Source organism: Lemur catta, chromosome 6 (assembly GCF_020740605.2).
Source record: "Lemur catta isolate mLemCat1 chromosome 6, mLemCat1.pri, whole genome shotgun sequence".
NCBI lineage: Eukaryota > Metazoa > Chordata > Mammalia > Primates > Lemuridae > Lemur > Lemur catta.
The window spans coordinates 39,754,762-39,775,011 of record NC_059133.1 but is presented as its reverse complement, the minus strand read 5'-3'; positions in this window follow the sequence as shown (position 1 = coordinate 39,775,011).

Below are 20,250 nucleotides of genomic sequence, written 5' to 3'. Positions count from 1 at the left end.
AAGTACATAAGTAGGGGAAGGGAAAATAAGCTTATTGAAGGACATTTTGTTCTGAAAGTGTCCATTAAATGTCCAGATAGTAAAAGGTGTGGGAGAGGTAGAGATGAGGTCTGGCCTAAAACTATAAAATTGGTAATTTACAGCATATAGGAGAAAGCTAAAAATGCAAGAGAAGATTAGATGAAACAGATATGCAATGGGTTGGGAAAGACTTAGAACATCTTAATTTGAAGGGATCTGTGGGGAATATTGTATCAAATTATGTTTGATTTTAATATAATATATTATTTTAATGTCTTATTTTCCTATATGTGATACTATTTTAAACATGCGTAGACTTAAAAAGCAGTCTTTTAGCATAACCAAATAATTTAAATATTTGTAGAAAAAGGAAACACCTACTTTTCAAATAATTTATCATTATTACTATTGAGTGCACAAAACCATGCATCTAACAAAAGTCTTTCTCTTATACTTGTTTTTCAACATAAATAGGGAAATTTCAATTTTTGAATCATAAATAGTCCTCCAATTGAGGTGATATTTTATGCAGAATATTTGGTGAATTATATTGAATTGCTGTCCCTATATTAGTATGATTTCTTTAGTGTTATTAATTAGGATAAATTCTTGTCCGCTTTTCAGGGTTACTGCACTGTGGAATTATAGATGGCACTATTTATTTTAGGAGGGTAATATGACATAATGGAGATTACTGTGGACTCTGAAATTTGAAAAGCCCAACTTCAAAAATTTTAGAGCTAGAGAACAGTTGTACTATACTCCATTTGCACACACATAAAAAACAGCTTAAAGATAACTTCTTTATTTACCACATAAAATCAATACACAATATTTTTCGAAGCCTCCAGAAATTTCCCTCATTCCTCTTTCTGATCATTACTCACACTCCAAGTTCCTAATTATTCTGATCTGTTTAACCATCAACTAGTACTGTTGGTTCTTTAAATTCATATAAACAGATTGATGCAATATACCCCTTTTTTGGTTAAATAAACTATTTTATAGCCATACTGTGGCATATTATGTCACTTAAAAAAAAAAAAAAGTAAATCTAGATTCACTGAAATAAAAATGTTTCCAAAACATTAAATGAAAAAATTTGTAGGATATGTTGAACAGGGTAGTTTTTATAAAAATAAAGACACAACACAATGTCTTTTCTACTGTAAATAGAAAAAAAGACCTGGAAGGCTACCAGGATACACACCATACTGTTATTTTGGGGAAGGGGGAAAAAGAACTAGGATTATGAGGGATGGACAAAGTGTAGCCCTATCTATGTGCAATGTTTTCATGATTTTTTATAAGGAGAATGTACTGGTGCAATTTAAAATAATTAGGAAAAAGAAATAAAAGCAACAAAGTCAAGCCCACTGACAGTGAGAAAGAAAGGAGACCCTCTGAGCCCAGGCTGTGAGGGCTCAAGGATTTGCTGCAGCGGTTCTAGAGCTGAGTCTAGGAAGGAGCCAGGAGGAATAAAATCAAGGGACAGAGTGGAGGTGGCCACCTGCATGGCAGAACTTTCTGGGTCAGACACTTCCTGCTCCCTATATTGGAGGTCTTAATATAATACAAAGAAGGTATTCACAGCTGAAGAGCACAGCCTCTCTCTCCCTCCTCTGCCGCGAATCCCAGGGCGATGCTCACAGTGATGAGCCTCTCCTGATGCCACCCAAGTCTTGCTCCATTCCCTGGTCCCCATCCCCATCCCCATGCCCAGACCCACAACCTCAGTCGCTACATGAGAGCAAGGGCTCCAGGCTGGCATTTGTGGAAGGAGACCTGCAGCCTAAGGAAGGGCCTCCCAAAGGGCCAGGCAAGTAGACTACAGCCAGAGTCGCCGTGGCACAACGGAGACACTCTGCACGGCAACCATGGCAAAGTAGAGGGTAGCTTTAATGGTACATCCCCTTTTGTGTCCCCGTTCATTTGTTCAGCATAATATTTATTACATTAATCCATGTTATTTTGCATATCAGGATTTTATTGTTTTTATAATCATGGAATATTTCACTGTTGAATCTGCCATTATTCACTGTTTTTTCTGTAGATAGATTTTTGATTTGTTTCCAGTTTGCAAATATTGTGAATAAACCTGTTGTGAATATTATTTTGCACATGATTTTGAGGATCTATGCACTCATGTCTTTTGGGTGTGTAGAAGTAGCAGATTAGCTGACTTATGATGTAGGCATATATTTAGCTTTAGTAGATGCTGAGAAGCAGTTTTTCAAAGTCTTTTAACCAATTTATACAACCATCAAAAGTGAGCAAGAGTTCTAGTTGCCAATAATTAATATTGCAAATCTATTTAATTTTAGCTATCCTGATCGGTGAAAAAGTGGTATAATATAGAGAAATTAATTTGTGTTTCCCTGCTGACAGATGATGTTGAACATGTTCAATATGCTTATTGTAGATTTGGATATTCTATTTTATAAAGTTCTTTTTTCATATTAGTTTCTTCCATCTGAGAATGTCTTGATTTCTCTTTTATTCCTGAAGTATATTTTCACTAGACATATAATGGAATTCTGGGCTGACAGTTCTTTTTTTCTGGCCTTCATGGTTTCTAATGAGAAACCTGCTGTCTATTAGAATTATTGTTGCCTTATAGGTAAAGTGTCATTTCTCATTCACAGCTTTCAAAATTTTTTCTTTGTCTTTAGTTTTTAGAAGTTTAACTATAATGTCTCTTGGTGTTGAGATTTTTGGTTTTATCCTGCTTGGGGTTTTCTCAGTGTATTAGTCAGGGTTCTCTAGAGAGACATAGCCAATAGGATGGATGGATGGACAGATGGATGGATGACAGGGGATTATTAGGTGAATTGGCTCACATTATTATGGAGGCTGAGAAGTTTTGTGAGCGGTGGTCTGTAAGCTGGAGACCCTGGGGTCCTGAATCAGGGAAGCTAATGGTATAATTCTGGAGGTTGAAGGCCTGAGAATCCAAGGGGCTGCTGGTGTTAAATCCTGGAGTCCAAAGGCCAGAGAACCTGGAGTTCTGATGTTCTGAGAATAGGAGAAGCAGGGTGTCCTAGCTCCAGGAGACAGAGAGAGAAAGAATTTGCTTTTCCTCTGCCTTTTTGTTCTGTCTGGGCCCCCAGCCAACTAGATAAAGCTCGCCCACATTGAAGGAGCATCTTCCCCACTCAGTTCACCAACTCACCCACCAGTATCCTCTGGAAATATCCTCACAGACATACTCAGAAATAAAGCTTTACCAGCTTTCTAGGTATTCCTTAATCCAGTGAGGTTGACACCTAAAATTAATCATCACACTCAGCTTCTTTAAATTGCGTATTTCTGTCTTTTACCAAATTTGAGAAAATTTTAGCCATTATTTCTTTGAGTACTTTTATAGCCTCACCTATTTTGTTTCCTTCCTGGACTCTAAGGACATAAATGTTAATTTTTCATTATAATCCCACTGTTCCTGTGGTTCTGTCCATAGAAATTCAACTTCCCCAATTGGCCTACGTTGACACTTTATGAAGGATACTAATTATTGCTATGAGATGATGGGAGGTCTGGCTCCCTGCTAGGCCTCTACTAATATCTCTCTGTCTAGTAGGAGTCGGGGTGCCTTGTTTTTGCACTTCACATGGCCTCCACTTACACTAAGTGGGAGATCCCATTGCGCCTGGCATGAGGGAAAGTCTTGAGGCTCCAAGAATCTTCTTTTAATACTTCCCCAGTGGGGAGAAGGAGAAACATCCCCTTGTTCCTTCCAGGTGTATGTGAACATTCAGGCTCTCTACATGGGCTCCATTGATAACTAATGTCTTGGATCCAATTCAATCTTCTCTGACACCAAAATTCTGGGTAGGGTAGGGAAGGAAGATTTATAGACCTTGCTACAACCTTGGGACAATGGAAATCTAGGCTTACATTGTGCATTTTCTGGCAAGACGTCTTTCTTATGGTATTTTCTTCAATAGAATGCTCATTGAGTAATAGTTTGTCTTGCTAGACTGACACTTTCCAGGTGCTGTAGTTAAAAAGAGTAGGCATTTATTAGGACTTTTTTTTTTAAATCTGTATCCACTGGCATTTCCAAGTTACTGTCTTCTCCAGTTTCAAGTTTAGAATATATGAGACAAAAACAAAACCCAGGAAACTCATCTCTGTGTCATTCCTCAGGTACTGGGGTACCTAGCCTGCCTGGCTTTCTCTCTCCACCTTTCAGAATATGTTTGTTCTATATATAATATGTAAGGTTTTAATTGTACTTAGCCAGAGAAATTTTTTTTAAAAAGCCTACTCTACACATATGCACACACACACACATATATACATATATAGTTACATAATAAACTCAATGATGTCAGTTGTCTTTGAAAAGAATAGGATTTAGAATCAAATATAACAAGACTTGAAGCATACAATAAAATATTAATAATATCCAATTTGGAGTGGTAGGTACCCAGACTTGCAATGAAATATCTATGTAATTTGCTGTATTTTTATGATTTCACAAAATAAAAATTTGCCTATGTAGAACACCATGTACATTAAATCATTATATCTGAAAATCTAGATGAAACAGGCAATTTTCAAAGAAAATTTTAACAAAATTGACTGAATAAATAATAGAAAATCTTAATTAAAGGATAATTGGAAATCACAAAAATATTTTGTCCTAAATGGAATTAGCTGAGGTGATTTCACTGAGTTCCAAAATACCTTCAAAAGTAATTTTCATGTTGTTTAAACTATTTGAGAGCATAGGAAAAGTTGTAAAACTTTTCACGTTTTTATCATTGGCTTTGTAGCCATATAATGCAATCAGATTTAAAAGTCATAGTGCAATAAAATCCTAAATAAATATTAGCAAGTATATTAATAATTCACCAGTGTATTGAAAGAAAAATATATCATGACAAAAGTAATAGTCAATCCTGAAAAGGCAATGTATATTCAATACCGTAGATTAAATTGTTGATAATCATTCTAAGCTGTCAAACATTTGTGATAAATCAACTTAAAAGTATAAATTTATAAAGGAAAATATAAAGCTCTTAATATGACAGGACTAATTTATCATCATTGAAGATAACTTTCCTCAGTGGAGAATTAAGAAAATTATTAAACACTGACCAAAAAAATTGTGTGAATAATTGCATCTAGGTGAACTGTAGCTTAATTGCACAAAATAGGGTAAATAACCTAGTAAAATGTGGTATGTACCCCTTGTTCTAAAAAAAATAAATATTTTATTGACAGGGGGCATTGGGCAGAGAATTTAACTTGATGTCATAAACTCGAAGTATTGTTCCTATTTTCTTATTCCAATGGTATTAGAACCTACAAATTTTTTATTCACTGGACCTTATTTTTATACTCTGTATGTGCTATAGAATGTACAATGCTACTAAAAACAGTTGACCTGGAAACACAAAATTTATGAATACTAAAATAAATTTGTTAATTTGCTTTTTACTATTTTTGATGTTTTAATTTAAAGAATTTCTTATTGTTTATGTTGCATGTATACGCATGTGCTCACATGTATAAAAACAGTTAGCTGCATTCTCTTCTAAGTACAATTTAGAAGTATGCACATTTTGCCATTTTCCTTTTTCAGCAAGTATTCAGCTATGATCAACAAGGTGAGCCTGCTTGTAGCCTTGAGAGAGAATGGTTATATCTGATGAAAAAATAATTTGAATTTTCACTTGATCATGTTGGAGAAAACATATACAAACCACTCCTTAGTCCTTCCCTAATATGTTCATCTTTCTAATCGAGGCAGTCTCCAAGACCCTAGACTGTTGCCCTGATTTTCGCTTTTTCTTGAATTATTAACTTTATGGTAGCCTTCACCCTGACTTCCCAACTATTTGAGAAATGTTTTTATCATATGATAAGATCAACCAAGAACTGCATGGCCAGAGGGCATTTTGAATAGCAGTATTCTATTTTTGAAAAATCTATCAGAGTCTCAATAAAAGTGATGGAACCCTCAGATAAGAAAAAAATATGTATATAGGCTTACTCCATTAGTTTCTGATGTATTTCCTTAGTGGCAGTCTAAAGGAACAAAGTCAAACCTAGGATTGTAATTCAGAGGTCAGAGGTGACAGAAATAGGAGTGGAGAGAGGATCCACATGGTCCACCTCTCAGCAAACCCAGACTTGCCTGATATATAGGAAAACAACAACAATACTAAAACTTCTCTACAAAGTATATCTTTTTGAGAGCTGTGATGAGTCTTCTTGTAGGAAAAAACAGCAGATTGGGATGGCTTATTTTGTTGTGGTGGTTGTTATTTTGAAAGTGCCAGCCTCAAGGGCCTCAAGGTTTCTGATTAAAAGACCTCTCAAACTGAATCAGACTAAAACCTTTCACACAATTATGGTCTGTCCTACAGTGTGAACTGAAATTTCCATAATTCTTGTTTAATAATTTAGCAGCTTCTAGTGACATATTTTTCTGTGTCGGTGAAAAAGTTTCTATGAACTCTGTGGGTAGAAGACCACATTGCTTTGCCTCTAAAGAACTTGGATTCTGCCTTTGAGATCTCAAGTCAGAGAATGAACCATGACTGACAGGAGTCCATGCTGAACACTAATGTTACAGCTACTGCAGTCACACCATTTCTCTTAATGAATGGTAAACAGTCTTCAACCTGTAAATTCTGTAGAGCCTAATTCTCCCATCCATTGTTCTGCTTTCCATTGAAGTATGAACATAACTTCTATTATTACTTTCAGCATTGAATTGACATAGAAGCTGTTTATAACACAGTTGCCTTACCTGCTCCTACTGCGGAGTTTGCCCGGTCAAGTCAGGTTGATCACTTCCCAGTAAGTGCTATAAATATGATTGTTGGACATAGTTAACTTGACCTAAAGTCGCATAAAATCAGTAAATAATTGATCATTTATCTCTGGTTTTAGAAGAAAATTCAACCTATATGACTTCGCTGATAGAATGAACTTTTAAGAACTGCCTATATTTAAACACTATGATTGCTTATTTGAAACAAATTTATCAGAACAGAGCAGTAATTTTTAGATAAAGATTAACAACGATGTTTTCCTGTAGAATATTAAGCTTTTCTGGGAAGTACTGAATAATCTAGTGCCACACTGTAGATACTCTGATTGAAAAATAGTAACAAAACCTTGTAATATTTACATAGATGAGATTTGTTGGGCTTCTGACCGTTATTCGGCCTGCCTTTCCCTTCTTTCAGGAATGTATTATGGAGGGTCAGAGAAATCTCTGCAGTTTGGTCACGGTTTATCTGAGTATATACACAACAGAATCTAGTTTTCAACTGCCCTCTTTTTTTCTCCCAGCTCTTCCCTGAGAATTATGTCTTAAAGTTGTTTAGTTGAAAGTTTAAATGGTAAAGGCACTAGAAATGGTATTTAGGATTCTGCAAGGGAATAAGGAATTGAGGGTAGGCCCTTGAGAGTAGTCTGTGGTGACTTATGAACACAATTATAGCCTGAGACTGACCACTGAGAATCCGTGAACCAAAAAGTTGACAGTAAAAAGATTTGGTGCCCTTTTGCTGAAAGAGTCTTGATTCCTATCCTACATTTTGTAGATAGCACAAATAGAGCAACGAAAGACACACCTGCCCACCAAATGTGTAACCGGCTCAGAGGAAGAAAGGTTAATTAATAGCAGAGATGGTAAAATTACACTGAAATCAAAGAAAAAGACCCTGTTAAGGACACCATTGAGAAGCAGAGCATAAAAGGATCATAAAGGACAACAGGCACACACAGCCAAGAGAAAGTTAGATTTTGTTATGTTGTATGTAGAGTCCAAGTTTTTAAAGAGCTACTACGATATGACCACAAAAATGTACACAGGCATTTTGAGCCCCATAGTTCATATCTTCCCTACAGAATTGTATTAGTTAATTACAAATGAAAAAAATTTTGTTAAGATTTTAATTTTATCAAGTGTTTCATATTCAGATGGGTTTTGATATTCATGTTTAATGTTATCATAGTTGTTATCTTTCTTCTTCTGTGAACTGCCAATGCACAACCTGCTCATTTATCTTTTACCATGTTAGTATTTTCTTATCTGTCTGAGGCATTTAAACTTTAATGATAAAAACATAGCTTAATTTATTTTAATATTTGATTCATAGTTATTTGTTTTTTAGTTACGGTTTTATTACATTTAGAAATTATAATATTTTCTGCTAAGAATCTTTTGACATGATTATTTGGAAGTTCTTCCATTGTTTTTAAATTCAGACAATTCTCTTGCCCAAATATTTTATTTAACAATATCTTTAAAATATGCAATACAGTTAATATTATTTAGGGCCTTATTATGATATCAGTAGGACATCATCTTTGTGTTTGTTTCTGTATTAATTTGAAAACATATTTTATTTATAAAACAGTTATTTATTTCCTCAGATTTTCTTATCAAACAAAAGCAAAGGGATAGAGGAAAATGACTGAGGACACGATATTGCCTATTTGAGATAGAATAAGAGAGAAGTACTTGTTAAGTAACATACTAATGGTATAGCAAAATTCTGGAAGGTAATCATTTCTTCAACGCCATAAGAAGCACTGTATCATTTTAAATTATGTATATGACAAACAAAAAACAGAAGAAATGATGGCATCTGCACTGCTAAGCAACAACCTGAGGAGAATAGCAAACTGTCAAAATATCATTTTTCTCTTCCACATAACATATGTAGTAATACACCACAGGGATACAGAATGCCAACGGGAATCTAAACCTTTTTTTAGCATTATTACATACATGTTAATTAATTATGTAATTAAAAACTACATTTTTATGTTTGTATATGAAATGCGGACAACTTCATCTTCTGAAATATCTTTAATTTCTAAATCATAAAGGTAGTCTGCGAAAACAATTTTAGGATAATGAGGGACTTATTCCAATTTCCTCACAAAAAGAACATGGTAACAGAGAAGCTGAAATAGGTTGTAAATTATTGAAATTTTAGGAAGGTCCTGAAAAGATAAGCCCAAGCATGTTTCACTTTATGTAAGAGACTGAAGTAGGATGTTTGGACTGGAATAGAATCTGTTCTGTCATAACTGTTAAAGGATTCTGTTTATTTTTCTATCCCACAGGATCATGAGGGTGTTGACTATAAAAGCTGATATAGAATTATGTGCTTCAAAGTTATCTTTTTAATCATTGAAGAAACACTTTCATTAAAATGATATATATATAAGAGAAAAAATATTATCTGAGAACTAAGGCAAAGCTTTTAATCAAACTATGTTGATTGAGTAAACAGTTATTAAATTGTAATCAATAATTACACATATATAGCTATATATGATAATGATAATATAGTAATAATAATAATAAAATGACTTTAAAAATCTAGGAAGCAACATGCATTGCATTGTGCATTTTAGATTGTTTATATCATTTAATCTTCATAAAAATCCTATATAGAAAGTACTAATAATGCCTCTCACACTTTTTTATTTAGATTTTTTTCTAAGTTCAGATTTAAAATGTCCATAAACAAAGAGGTACCATGGCAAAATCAGGGTACGAATCTAGTTGTTTGATTTTACTATGTAATACTGGTAGTTAATCACTTCTAAAACTCATTTTAAGTTTCATTTTTATCATATGTGGTAAAATTATATTTATAAAAGAAAATCAGTAATCCCAACATTCAGGAGAGCAGTTTTCTACCAGAAGGTTGAGGACAGAATAGGAGAGGGAGGAGCATAGAAATAGAGTTAACGTTATTTGCAATGTTCTGCTTCTTAAGTTGGGTGGTAGATTCATATTGTTCTACACATATTACCAACATATGGCATCTATTCTTCACATAAATAGCAAATAACAAATAATAAAAGCAATTTTAAAGTTTCTATACATTTTTGGTAATTTAAAAATCCACTTTAAAAATGCTGTGTTTATGGAGGGCAAATGAGATAAACTATTTTTTTCAAAAAGTTGGCTTTGTCAGACTTATTTTTGACCTTTTTGGACTATATCATATGATGATGAACAAACTTAATGGAGAGTATATGATGTACCACAGGATCTAATTTTTATTCGTATGCTACAAAATGTAAAAAAAAAAGAATTTGCCTATAACATCTTGAATCACTTTCTCTATGAGTGCTTAATTTGAAATTTGTGTTGAATTGATACAACAGAAAAGTCAACTAATATTCCCTTCTCTAGACTTCCAAATGGTTTTAGTGTCTTTCAGGCACACACACACAGACACGCACACACAAATGGCAGAACTGTCCAAATACCGGACAAAAGGAGATAGAACATAGGGGAAGTTAACTGATACATTACTTCGTAGTGAACTTACTCCACAACTCTTGCTAACTAGCTGGAGAAAAATATGGTATACAGTGAAACACACAAAATTGAACTAAAGAAAAGCCCTTTCCCAAATGGAATACTTACATCAACATTAAAGTATGATAAAATATTTAACATTCAATCTAAATATCTTTCAGTAAACTTTCAAAACTCACGACTAGAGGCCGGGCGCGGTGGCTCACGCCTGTAATCCTAGCACTCTGGGAGGCCGAGGCGGGTGGATCGCTCAAGGTCAGGAGTTCGAGACCAGCCTGAGCAAGAGCGAGACCCCGTCTCTACTAAAAAAAAAAAAAAATAGAAAGAAATTATCTGACCAACTAAAAACATATGTATAGCAAAAATTAGCCGGGCATGGTGGTGCATGCCTGTAGTCCCAGCTACCTGGGAGGCTGAGGCAGTAGGATCGCTTGAGCTCAGGAGTCTGAGGTTGCTGTGAGCTAGGCTGACGCCACGGCACTCACTCTAGCCCGGGCAACAGAGCGAGACTCTGTCTCAAAAAAAAAGAAAAAAAACTCACGACTAGAGATTTTATATTTACATTTAATGTAAATGCACAATAGGAGAGGATATGTGGAAGAGAAAAAAATCCTTAGATTTTACTATTAAATTCATCTCAAATATTTATGTCCATAATTCTAAATATGAAAATACTGATTTTTTTAAGAAATCTTAAAACAAACTCATTGGTAGTTACTTAAGTGTGAAATGAAACTAAAATAAATTGTAAATATAACTTTATATTAAAGAATTTTAAGTTCTCTACAAGAAACATAGGAACTTTTTCAATTGTTTTCTATAGACACATCAACATAATTAAGAAATGTTATTCAATAAGCTTAATGTTTCAGAAAGTCCTCAAGAAAATAATTTAACAACTATATTGTGATTTTATTTTTATCACCATATGCTATGATTAAGATATGGTTTGTTTGGCCCTGCCAAGTTTTGTGTTGAAACTTGATTCCCAATGTTGGAGGTCTGGCCTGGTGAGAGGTGTTTGGATCATGGGGCTGGATCCCTCCTGAATAGCTTGGTGCCATCCTCAGGGTAATGAGTGAGTTCTCACTCTGTTAATTCCCAGGAGAGTTCTCCCAAGGCTGGTTGTCAAAAAAGGCATGGCAACCCACCCTGTCCCTCTCTTTTTTCCTCTTTCATCAGGTGATCTCTGCACCCCACCCCCCTTCATCTTCCACCATGAGTGCAAGCAGCCTGAAGCCTTCATCAGAAACAGATACTGGTGCCATGCTTCTTGCTCAGCATGCAGAACTGTGACCCAAATAACTCTCTTTTTAAAATAAGTTACCCAGCCTCAGATGTTCATTTATAGCAACACAAAAATGAACTAAGACTTTTGCTAAATTTATGATGTTGAAGGGAAACAAAAGTGTAATCTCAATGAAAGTATTGAGCTTTGAATATTATCCTCAGATTTATGTGCTAATTAAAAAACACTATTCCCCTTTCCAGGACTTGCACTTTCTACCTGACTTATTTAACAAGCAGGGTTTTCATAGACAACTCAAGGAGAGAACACACTGCTTCATATTTTATAAGTAATTCAGAATTTCAAATTTCATGTACTTCCATCTTGTGAATTTTCAGATTCTGAGATAGATATAAATCCTTTCATAATGTTTTATAACATCTCTAAAAATACTAATATTAATCATCTACATGTTATGTAATCTATTACCTTCTTTTATCTTTCTTGCTTCAGAAAACTTTGTTGCCTACTGTTTCTAATTTTCTAGGTAATCAATACATGTTTTTAGCATTTAATTTTGGCCTTAACCATTGCCATCTTCCATTTTTGATTTGCTCTTAGGAACACATAAATCAAATCATGGCTTTCCACATCTCTCTAACTAACTTGAAAATGTGTAATTTTTTTCTATGAGTTTTTTTTCACAGTTATACTTTATAAAATAAAACTATTTTTTTCTATAGAACTACACTGTCCAGTATGATATCCACAAGCTACAGTAAATAAATTTAAGTTAATTAAAATTAAATGAAAGTTAAAATTCAGTTCCTCAGTTGCACTAGGCACATTTTAAGTGTTCAGTAGTTACATATGGCTCATGCCTACCATCTGTGACTGTGCAGAAACAGTTCCATAATTATTTTAAAACAAAAAAAGACAAAGATGATAAAAATAAGTTTATAGGAAGATCCTTCAGGTGCCTATCATTGAAGCGAATTAAGTATATTAAAAAGATTGGAATGGGTGAAGGGAGACACAGGGCATTTCATTTTTTAACACCTATGAATCTGTCTATTCTACCTGACAATCTCCTCCATTGCTCACAAACACCCAAAAAAACTTTCCCCTGCCTCCTTACCCAGAAAATAAAGGAATTCCAGAATTCAAGAACACAAAATCGGAGCTACACTGTTGCAAACAGAGGGTGAAAGAGAGTAACGTTTTATCCATTGTCTGGTGCTATGACAAAAGGAAAACTAGACAGTTAATTTCTCAATAGGTTATTCTGCCACATTAAATTCTTAATAAGTCACCCTGCCACATCATGCACAGTAATAGTTTTTGCTTTAACTCTCCACTGAATGCATATAAGGTGCGTGCTTCTTGGAGGGCAGGGAAAATGGAAGGCAAAGAGTGTCTTGTTCAGTGAAATATATATTAATAGACATTCCCTGGTGTACCATAGAATAAGTGAAGTATTCATAAAAGGCTATTTCTGAGACTTTGAAAGCAGTGAGTTTTTATTTTGAGCTAATATAATGACCATCAGAGCCTAGTGTTTATCCACATAGTCACGCAAAATTGATCCCCAATTTTATGTATACATTAACACACCACTTTGAGGTTATACCTTCATAGAATAGAATTTTTTTATACACATGAGAGTAATGGTTTTTTCTTCTGTAATTTTTGTAATGTTTACTCTCCATAACCCCCACCCCCTGCCTCTCAAGTGTTATTATTATAGGGAAATTTCAGTTATGTGAATAGAATACCTGGGATACATAACAGTATGTAAAATGGGCCTTTTCTATTTTTTTCTTAATTTTGAAGATAACAGACAACTCTTACCACATTATAAAACAATCATGTAACTTCTGGAGTCCTCCCCCAACTCTCACTCTGAACTCCACCTCCCTGTTAAGAGGAAAAGCTAGTGTTTCAACCTTCATGCCCAAATATCCAGCCATATAAGCAGAAAATGGAAAGCTCTGAAGGGAGAAAATGAGTCTGTTACTATTCAGCTCACTGGGGTAATTGAGGGGTACTCAATCTCAGAGAGATTAGGGATGTTTACCAAAGAGGGAATTGACATTGGTAACTTTCTATTAGATGTTTCCAAAGCTGCAGAAACTCTTAGAACCATCCCAGAACTGCCACAGAAGGGAGAAATGGCAAAAAAAAAAAAAAAAAGTCTTGAGAAATTGATATTTGTCCTCAGTTGTTTGGAGATATATATACATTCAGAGTTTGGTACCTGTTTCCCTTCTGAGGAATTTTGAAGACTGTTGGTTTCTTGGATGAACTATGACTAGTAGGGCATGGTAAGAGAGAAGCAGGCCCAGGTGCATAAATTTCTAGGTTAAGAGATGCCATCCAAAGTGGCACTGTTAAGTCAGGAGAGCCCGTGCAGAATGTATATCCTGAGAAGGTCAGCTTTGAAAGAGCCTACCAATACACCCCATGAAAACGCCAAGATTCTGATGCCAGCCAAAAAAAGATAGCAAATGCTGGTGAACAAGTATTAGCATTTTCCCATTGCCTGCAAGGGTCTTATCACAGTTGCCATAGAATTGATGTAGAATACAGTATGAATTCCAAGGTACACAAAAATAGCAAGAATCTAGACTATTCTGAACACTTTTGGAAATCTACACAATTTTTTTTCTCAATGTATTTGGTGTAGAAGGACTTGAATAACTTTTTCCAAATATAAATTAGTTTCTATTAAAATTATGTCGACAGAATTTTTGTAAAAGCATGTAAAGTGTTAAATCAGTGATTTTTAAATAATACTATTTCACATATTTATTGGAAAATATATGCAATTGTCTCAATAACCAGACAAAAATGTTTGTCATTCAGTCTTTAAATATTTGGAAGTAAGAATGAAAGTTTGCTGTTTATTTTTTTATTTCAGTCACCCAGATCATTGGCTGTATTTCCAAATTCTCTTTTTAATGTTTAAAGCACAGCTCTGGTGTTCTTTTTAATTAGCTTAAATTTTATATTTTTTCTCATTAGAAATTCTGATAAATATGTAATTTTATGTTTTTTTACATTTATATGAATACTTCTGTGGTTTTACATTTTAGCACATTTTGAATTACCATCAAATTAACATTTTATTTTTACAACATAAAGAATCTTTAATTAATATTTAGGATCTTTGCACGTTTTCAACATCTTGAAACATGTGGAAACATTTTTTATATGTCATTCAATACCTACCTAGTTCAATGCCCTATTTTCATATGTAATACATAAACTTATAAATTAACACAATTTACAGCTGGTATTTAAGAGTATTACCAGTAGGTGATACTCATATAACACAGAAAGAAGCTAACTACAGATTCAAAGAATCTGGATCTAGCTTCCCAGACAATAACATTTTTCAGGATGCAGAAATGTCAATCCAACTCAAAATATCTTTATAGGTCTCTGTAGAGTCTATATAGCTATGGGGATTTTGTCTGTGACATTTCAGCGTGTTTCCAGGTTCAGCAGTCAAGCATTTTTGACAAGGCTTCCTGGTGGAACCAATAATACCATGGCTGTGGTGGGTCTCTGGCATCTATAAAGAACTATTCCTCCATTCAGATGTACAATAAGACCTGTTGAGTTCTAAAACATTATTGAAGAGTGACTCGATGTATATCTATTATTACTTGAAATTTACTTTTAAAGTTTATTGAGTTAAACTACAGGAGGGTAATGGGATGATATTTCCTAGCAGAAAATCTTACATTTGGCACCATGTTGAGTAAATTGTTTAAATTAAACAATATCCTTGAAAAGCAATAAATAGACCAAAGTACTAGTCACACCAAAAGAGTAAAAATTCTCATCCTAGCCTGGGCCTTTTGCTGTAAAGATTTAGGAAAACCATATAAATAAGAGTGATTAAGTGTGTAAACTTCATGGAGGAAAAATCTTTTTCTGGTACATGGCATGACAAAGTATTTGCGGACAAAATTAAAGCAAGTTAAACGTGGAATTTTTCTCAAAGGAACTTAAAACCTTTACTTATTCATGTCTCTGAAACAAGATGGGTGTTATCCAATTTACTCGGAAGATATTGCTCGTAGAATGCTCTCAATTAGAATAAAAGTGAACATCTATATCTTTGAGTTATTTTCTGCCAAAACTGGCCAAATCAAATCATTTTTTAATTTTGTGCCTTAGCTTTTTTCTATTCAGTTTGCATAGCTAATTTAGGTCTTTCATTGTATTGGTACTTCTGTTTTTCCTTCCTGTCTTATTCCACTTTGTTGATTAGGAAAATACTATTATTGTAAACCAGTATTTCTAACTGTGTACTTAGTACAAGTAGGCATATAATCTTAATTTTCTAAATGAATAATAATCTCCAGGGTAATTTAGTCCCAGAATCTACCTTAACATTATTATACTTTGCCTGAAATTCTTTCAAATGTTTTTAATTAATTAATTAATACAAATTTAAGTAAAAAAAAAGAAAGAAAGAAAAAGAAAATACCTTTTAGAATATATGAATAACTCTTGACAATCTGTTGAAAATTTATCAGGTATTGTCTGAGAACACTGTTGAACTTGGAAGAGTATTCTTAACTTCAGCATTTTATTTAAGAATGATTATATATGGATTATAAGTGTTATATTTAAACAAATGACAGTATACTTAAGAAGAGCAACCCAGTGGGAGTTATTGTAGCACAATAAACCAACATAAACTGGATAGAAATCCCAAGAGGGTAGGGAGGAAAAAGATTAAAACATGTTTTCCAGTATAAATAAATAGAATTCTTTATTTTATTTTAGATAGAGGAAAAAGGCAGTATTATACATATACCAACTAAAGAAGGGAACTTAAATTGTGGGAGTTTCTTGGCCAATATAAAAGCATATTAATTTTTATTATGATTTTCATTATTGATTCCTACTGGATTTTTTTTTTTTTTTTTACCTCATGTACCTTTACGTGGCTACATCTCCCCACCCCATTTTCCAAATCTGGCGATTAAGAAATTCAGGTTTTTCATTTTGTTTTGTTTTATTTTTTATTTCAGCATATTACGAGGGTACAAATGTTTAGGTTACATACATTGCCTTTGCCCCGCCCCGAGTCAGAGCTTCAAGTGTGTCCGTCCCCCAGATGGTGCGCACCACACCCACCAGGTATGAATAGACCCATCCCCTTCTCCCCCGTCCCACCTGCCTGACACCCGATGAATGTTGCTACTATATGTGCATGTAAGTGTTGATCAATTAATACCAATTTGATGGTGAGTACAGGTGGTGCTTGTTTTTCCATTCTTGCTGAGACTTCACTTAGTAGAATAGGCTCCAGCTGGATCCAGGATAATACAAGAGGCGTTATATCACCATTGTTTTTTGTGGCTGAGTAGTACTCCATGGTATATATATACCACATTGTATTTATCCACTCATGTATTGATGGGCACTTGGGCTGTTTCCACATCTTTGCAATTATGAATTGTGCTGCTATAAACATTCCAGTGCACGTGTGGTTTTCTATAGAATATCCCACTTTTTGATAGGAACATTCTATAGATTGTTTGATTTTTTCTTGCTGATTTTCCTGAGTTCCAAATAGATTCTAGTTATCAGCCCTTTATCAGATGTGTAGCATGTGAAAAATTTTTTTCCCATTCTGTAGGTTGTCTGTTTGCTCTCATGACAGTTTCTTTGGCTGTGCCGAAGCTTTTTAATTTGATTAGGTCCTATTTATTTATTTTTGTTGTTGTTGTGATTGTCTTTGGGGTCTTCTTCATAAATTCTTTGCCTAAACCAATTTCTATAAGAGTTTTTCCAACATTTTCTTCTGGAATTCTTATAGTTTCATGCCTTAAATTCAAATCTGTTATCCACCGTGATTTGATTTTTGTGAGAGGAGAAAGGTGCAGATCCTGTTTCAGTCTTCTACATGTGGCTATCTAATTTTCTCAGCACTATTTATTGAATAAGGATTCTTTTCCCCAGTGTATGTTTTTGTCTGCTTTGTCAAAGATTAGATGGCCATATGAAGATGGTTTTATATGTGGGTTCTCAGTTCTTTTCCATTGGTCCATATTTCTGTTCTTGTGCCAGTACCATGCTGTTTTAGTTACTATAGTCTTGTAGTATAGCTTGAAGTCTGATAAATTGATGCCTCCCAATTTGTTCTTTTGGTTTAAGATTGCTTTTTCTATATGGGGTCTTCTCTGGCTCCATATGAAGTGTAGAATTATTTTTTCTATATCTGTGAAAAATGATGTTGGTATATTAACAGGGATCGCATTGAATCTGTAGATCACTTTGGGTAGTATAGCCATTTTAACGATGTTGATTCTGCCCACCCATAACCATGGTATGGTTTTCCACCTGTTTATGTCTTCTGCTATTTCCTTCCTCAGTGTTTCCTAGTTCTCCCTGTAGCGGTCTTTTATCTCCTTAATTAAATATATTCCTAGGTATTTTATTTTCTTTGTTGTTATAATGAAGGGTATTGAGTCTTTGAAATGGTTCTCACTTTGGCTGTTGTTGGCATATAAGAATGCTACTGATTTCTGTATATTAATTTTGTAACTTTATACACTGCTGAATTTATCAATTCCAGTAGTCTCATGGCAGAGTCTTTGGAGTTTTCTAGACATAAGATAATATCATCAGCAAAGAGCAATAGTTTGACTTCTTCTGCCCCCATTTGGATGCCCTTGATTTCCTTCTCTAGTCTGAATGCTCTAGCTAGGACTTCCAGCACTATGTTGACTAGAAATGATGATAGAGGGGCAACCTTGTCTGGTTCCAGTTCTAAGTGGGAATGCTTTCCATTTTTCCCCCATTCAGTATGATGTTGGTTGTGGGTTTGTCATATATGGCTTGTATCAGTTTCAGGTAAGTCCTGTCTAAGCCTATTTTGTTAAGAGTTTTTATCATAAAAGGGCACTGAATTTTGTTGAATGCTTTTATTGTGTCCAATCAGAGGATCACATGGTCTTTGTTTTTACTTTTGTTTGTGCGATGAATTACATTTATAGATTTGGGTATGTTGAACCATCCCTGCATCTCTGATATGAAGCCTACTTGGTCATGATGGATTATTCTTTTGATAAGCACCTGAATTTGGTTTGCTAGGATTTTGTTGCGAATTTTTGCATCTATATTCATAAGGGATATTGGTCTGTAGTTTTCTTTTTTTGTTGCATCCTTTCCTGGTTTTGGTGTCAGGGTGACGTTGGCTTCATAAAACGTATTGGGGAGGATTCCTTCCTTCTCAATGTTGTGGAACAATTTCTGCAGGATAGGCACCAGTTCTTTTTTGTAAGCCTGGTAAAATTTGAGTGTGAAACCATCTGGTCTGGGACTTCTTTTCTTAGGAAGGTTTTTTTTATTGCTGCTTCAATTTTGGTACTTGATATTTGTCTGTTCAGGAATTCTATTTCTTCTTGATTGAGCCTAGGGAAGCTGTGTGTTTCTAAGAATTTGTCCTATTGGAATTAATGTATAGAATCCCACTTAGTCAAAATGCAAGTATAAGTCCAGGCTGTCAGATTTTATTTTTAAGTTTAAATATTTTTATAAGAGCTGTATGATAATAAAAAAGAATAATGGTAATGTGGTTTTTAAAGAAACATGACTGAATACTTTAAAATACTTCTATATGTTTATAATAAAATAGTTAATGCTATATAGATTTTTACACAGACTTTTAAAACATGACAACACATATCACCTAATTGTTTTGTAAACTAAAAAACATTTTTATATGTTCACTGCTACAGACAGAAACATAGACAACATAGAGGTCTATATCTAAAAGTTCAGTCTAGATTGGAAGATTGATATCTGTTATGGACTAAATGTTTGCGTCCCCCACCCCACCACCACCAAATTCATGTGCTAAAGCTTTAACTTCCCCACTTCTTCCCCAGCCCCCAGTGAGTAGATGTATTTGGAGATGTCAACACTAAGGAATAATTAAGGTTAAATGAGGTTATAAGGGTGGGGAGTAATGTCTTTATAAGAAGAAACCCCAGAGTGCTCTCGTTCTCTCCTCTCTCTTTCTCTCTTTCTTTCTCTCCCTTCCTCTCCCTCCCCCTACAACTTCCTTTCGAGGGCACACCAAAAAAACCCACCTGAGTACACAGCAAGAAAGTGGCAATCTATAAGCCAAGAAGAAAGCCCTAACAAGATACTGACATAGCCAGAACCTTGATCTTGGACTTCCAACCTCCAGAACTGTGAGAAAATTCTGTTGTTTAAATCTTCAGTCCCCAACCCCTGGGCCGCAGACCAGTACCAGTCCATGGCCTTTCAGGAACTGGGCTGAACAGCAGAAGGTCAGCATGCCCCCAACCCCCAACCCCCTTCTGTGGAAAAATTTTCTTCCTTGAAACTTAGGAACTGGTGGCACAGCAGCAGGTGAGCAGTGGGCCAGTGAGCAAAGAAGTTTCATCTATATTTAAAGCCATGCAATTGTGAATTGTGCTCAAGAAACATTTAAGTGCAGATATCTTTTGGATAAAATGGCTTCTTTTCCTTTGGGTAAATACTCAGTAGTGGGATTGCTGGATCAAATGGTCTGCTTTTAGTTCTCTGAAGAGTCTCCACAGTGTTTTCCATAGAGGTTGTACTAATTTGCAGTCCTACCAACAGTGTGTGAGCCAGCATCTATTGTTTTTGGACTTTTTGATAAAAGCCATTC